This window comes from Synchiropus splendidus, unplaced genomic scaffold, assembly GCF_027744825.2.
Source record: "Synchiropus splendidus isolate RoL2022-P1 unplaced genomic scaffold, RoL_Sspl_1.0 HiC_scaffold_23, whole genome shotgun sequence".
Taxonomy (NCBI): domain Eukaryota; kingdom Metazoa; phylum Chordata; class Actinopteri; order Syngnathiformes; family Callionymidae; genus Synchiropus; species Synchiropus splendidus.
The window spans coordinates 1,329,756-1,334,606 of NW_026527057.1; positions in this window are offsets into that span (position 1 = coordinate 1,329,756).

Consider the following 4,851-nt stretch of genomic DNA (forward strand, 5'->3'; position numbering starts at 1 on the left):
TCAGTAGACTTCCACTTCCAGAGAAAACTGGGGATCCAGACTCAGAAGACCAGGTATTGATGGTAGAGCAGGATCAGAGTTCAGTGGTCAACTCGGAAGAGCTTCGTAACCATCGTGGACCAGTGAAGACCCCGTACTCGCACCAGTCCGTGAATACATACTCAGAGGGTGGCCCTGTAACCTCGATGTTGCTTTCAGGCCATACACTATGAAGCAACAGGAGCTGAATGTACAAGATGGGTGTGTACTGTGGGGGTGCTGTGTGGTGATTCCGGAAACAGGATGTGGTCTGATGTTGAAGCAGTGGTGGTGATTGATGCACATTCAAAGTGGTTGGAGGTCTACCCTGTTTCATCAGCATCTGCAGTGGCTACTATGAACTGCTTGAGGGCCAGTTTCAGCACTCATGGTATCCCAGAAATGATAGTGTCAGATAATGCCCAGTGTTTTGTGAGCGAACACACTAAAGAGCTTTTGGCACGCAATGGGATCACTCATGTCACATCAGCACCGTATCATCCTTCTTCTAATGGGATGGCAGAGAGAGCGATACAAACGTTCAAACAGTTGATGAAAAAAACATCCGGTGATTCTCCGGAAACCAAACTGAGTAGAGCTTTATTCAGTTATCAGATGGGGAGGAAGTTGAGGTGCATGTTGGATCTGATATACCCAAATTTGAAGACGAAAGTGGAACTGAAACTGGCAAACCAGAAAGTTCAGCATGATCAACATGCTCGGTTCAGAAGTTTTCAGACAGGTGACCGGATGTTCACAAAAAACTATGGTTATGGGTCTAAGTGGGTTCCAGGGTTAATACAGGGATGCACAGGACCAGTCTCCTACACAATGGTGCTGGGAAATGGGCAAACTGCGTAGACTCGTAGACCAGGTTTTCAGTGGGAAACTGTCCATTTTAACAGGTCAGACATCCTCCGCGCCCACTGTGGAGGATGTCAAAGTGGAGAATCCACTTGGGGATGGGATCTCACTGGAGACTGAGACAAGTGAAGGGAACAGTGAAGAAGTCAGTCTAAAAAAAAAAAAAAAAAAAGCAGACCGACAGTGATCTGGTATGCTCACCGTCTCAAGGAAGAGTACGACCACAAAAGAACAGGAATCCCCCAGTGTATCTGAATGACAATGTTCAAAAAGTGGAATAGGAGATAAAAGTTTTGGACCAAGGTGCTTGCAATTTTCTTATTCTTTAGCGTAAAGAGGCATGTTTTTGTTTTGTTTTGTTTTGGGTTAGTCGTTTAAGTTGCATTCTATTTTATGACTGTTTTATTATTTTATTAAGTTTTAGGCTTACCCAAGTGTTTATGGTGGTTTTGGGGACATGGGTTTTGGGAGTGAAGTTGGAAGACGTGAACAGTTTGGCGAAGAGGTGTTATGATGTGTCATGGGATTATTTGGGGTCACAACTTGGGGGCGCTCTTGTTATGTTGCCGTGTCATCATCCGGTTTGTTGGAAGTTGGAACCGTGAATAAAACCTGCTGTGTTGATACCTCCTGTGTGTTTTCCTTTCCGCTTCGGCTATCACAGGGTGTGTCACTTCAACCCACTTGGGAGAACGAATCAAATGTCCGGACCATCATTGAGCAGTGTCACCAGGTTCGCGGACAGGACCCCAGGCGACAAGGCCCGGATTAGCGCTCGAGGCCGAGGCGCTGGAAGGAGCGAATTCAATACGAATAAAAAAATAAAAATAAAAAAAAAACGCAAATACTATGCTTCAAGCAATTGTTTTATTTAAAGCAAATTTTCCACACAAACAGAAATTTCCTCCGGTCAGCTGACTGCCCGGGGAGAAGCTGCTGCCGAAGATTCCGACGTCCACGCTCGGAGCATGACAAGCGCTGAGTCACCTGCCTTTAAATCCGCTCCTGCGCTGATGCGACAAGTCTCTGCCGTGACTGCAACGAGACCTCAGTCCTACCAGAAGTTTCCGTGGTCCAGATGAGCCGCTCCGCACCTCTTCAAGTCTCAAGCTTCATCGCTTGATGTGCCAGATTCGCCGACTCAGGGTGTGCATGTGACCGGTAAGAATTTACAGGGAGACGGCGACCCTGCAGTTTACCGCATGAAGTCCGACATGCCTCGGTGCTCGACTGAAGCTAAATGGCGTTGCTCCCGTGAATAGGAGGATGTCGGCATCACTAGCTATGAAAGACCAGCGCGTCACGGCACGCGGCAATCATTCTCCCCTGACTGCGATGAGACCTCAGTCCTGCCTGAAGTTTTCATGGTCCAGACAAGGCACTCCGCTCGTCTTCAGGTCTCAAACTTCTTCTCTTGTTGTGCCAGATGCGCCAGCTTCGGCTGCAATTTCACAATTACAGAGTCACTCACTCACGCCTCGGTAATTTCACAATCACATTTTGCGGAGTGCCCTGGCACTTCCAGTGAAGTAGAAAGGCTGGTTTAATATTCCTAGCAAAAATTATGAGCGGACCTCCGATCCTGGGGCGTCCCCTCAAAGTGTGGCTACTTCAAGCTTAGCAGGCAGTCCTCTGTCCCCCGAAATGCAGTTCACTATTCGAAATCCTAAAGCAACTGCAACACTCAAAGGATATAATGCCAAATGGGTGTGGACTGCCGTCTGTTGGGTAAACATCCACTGCTAGTCCAATTCAATCCGGACTATTCCCGGTGCAGCTCTGAAACTCCACTGGCACTAGGCCCGCACGTGGTCAGGTACGGAGCCCCCCCTGAGGAGGGACCATCCCACCCGGCGTTGACAGAGCCACTTTCGCACAGTAGAATGGCGTCTACGCTGTCGGCAACCGGCTCATAGCACTTGAGAACATCATTGCGCTCTTTATGAGCTCCATGGACAGGCTCATCCATCACAGAACCTTTCTTACTCCACCTGAGATTTTGGAGATTCAACAGTCCATCGGCGTGGTGCTCTACTCGCAGCGCTTCCTCCACACATAGCTGCTGCCCGGGAGGAACAGCCGTATAATAGCCGCGCTGATCATCGCTGCTCCTCTTGGAGAGACCAGTCGGCTGCTCTCACATCTGCTCCCTCCAAAAGCGTAGAAAGAACTTTGTATCTAAAAGTATGCATCTAAACCAAAGTCTAACTTGAATAAAAAATAAGATGCATTACTTTGGTATCGAGTCTGTTTTTTCTCTGCCCAAAATGAGGGTTTATCACCTGCCAAGTTCTCTTCCGGTTCCAGTCAGTGCGAACTCTGGCTTCATTTTTTTTTTTTTTTGTTTGACATTGTCTCAGGAGACCAAGCAGTATAGTAACAGACTCTCTGCCTCCTTATCCCTGACATCCTTTGGAAGTATCTGGAGCCAAGAAGTTATGTTTTTCCTCAGCTTCGGCACAATAAGAAGCGTAGGCGTAAAATAACTCTTTCCCGTCTCTCAACAGATTCCGTTTCCAACCAAAAGTCAGGAGAGTTTCAATTCTGCCATTAACTCTTCTGATTCCACAGACTCGGCAGTTTCCAGCAGGGGTCGCCAGAGGACCGCGAAAGCCACCGCGCTGCGTGCGAGACCTGCTCTGTTCTCAGCTCCCTCGTGCGATGTCTGATGGGATGTCCGTCTGTGACTCTGCAGCCCTCCAAACCTCTCAGAGGCAAGCAGGACGTTGTCATCTAGAGAGTCATCTCTTTCTGAGGATGATTGGGCCGGTACCTCGGGGCTCCATCTTAGGAGAATTGCAGTGTCAGATCCAGGTACACTGCAAGTTTGGGGTACTTCCTCTGACGGCTCAGAACCAGCCGGACCTGAAGTCCCCAGAGGAGTAGGCGCTGATCATCGACGACCCTTTCGTCTTGTACCCGCCCTGGAGGCCGGGTCCGCTCCTGTGCTCAGGCCGCCTATCATGACAGAGTATCTTCTGAATTGAAAGCGCCTGTGTCCTCACCTGCCCATATGGATCAAGAATATACTCGATCATTGACACGCCCTTCAGTTTCACAGTCAACCTCCAGGTTCTGCGACACCACGTGGACCTGAGTGAACTCAAAGAAACAACATGTCTGATGGAGGAGGACCACGCTCTCCTGTCAAAGGAAATAATCGAGCTAGTACCAATGCGATCCTCTTACACTGGCTATTACTCCAGGTACTTCCTGGAACCCAAGAAGACAGGAGAGTGGAGACCTGTTCTGGATCTCAGTCTCCTCAACCAATTTATGACCAGACAGCGGTTCCGGACTACCAGCAGACTCCTGGAGTGTGTCAGAGTGTGAGAGTGGATGACCTCCATAGATCGTGCAGACTCCTACTTCCACAACACGGTCTCCAGTGTCTTGTGCCTCGTAAATTCGCCAAGTGCGTGGAGGCGTTGCTCGAACCACTTAGAAGACAGCGTCTGCGGATTCTGACATACTTGGACTACTCGTTGATTCTAGCCAGGTCCAAACAGGAGTCATGAGCGCACACCAGCTTAGCAGAAGGGGTCTTTTTCGTAGCTGCAGAACAAATTCAACGTCTCTGAAGTGGTTTCAGAGAGTTATCAACAATTTTATGTATGTTGTTCTGAAAGACACAGGTCCCTCGTGCTGAAAACGCGTTTTCTGCACTGTTCACTCACTGCTCAGGGCTGTCTCAGAACATAAAAATTTCACCTGGCACTATATCAGAAGCTGTTATTCTAGTAGGTGCCGAACTAATTCAACATGTCTGAAGTGGTTTCAGAGTGATAACATTTTAATGTTTGTCGATTCCGAAAACGACCTTCGCTTGGGTGAAAACCCGTTTACTGCACTGTTCACACAGTGATCAGAATAGTCCCAGAGCATGAAAATATCAGCTGCAACTGTTGGAAAAAGACTCTTTTGAATATATTCCGCACTAAATCCACGTTACTGAACTATTTTCAGGGT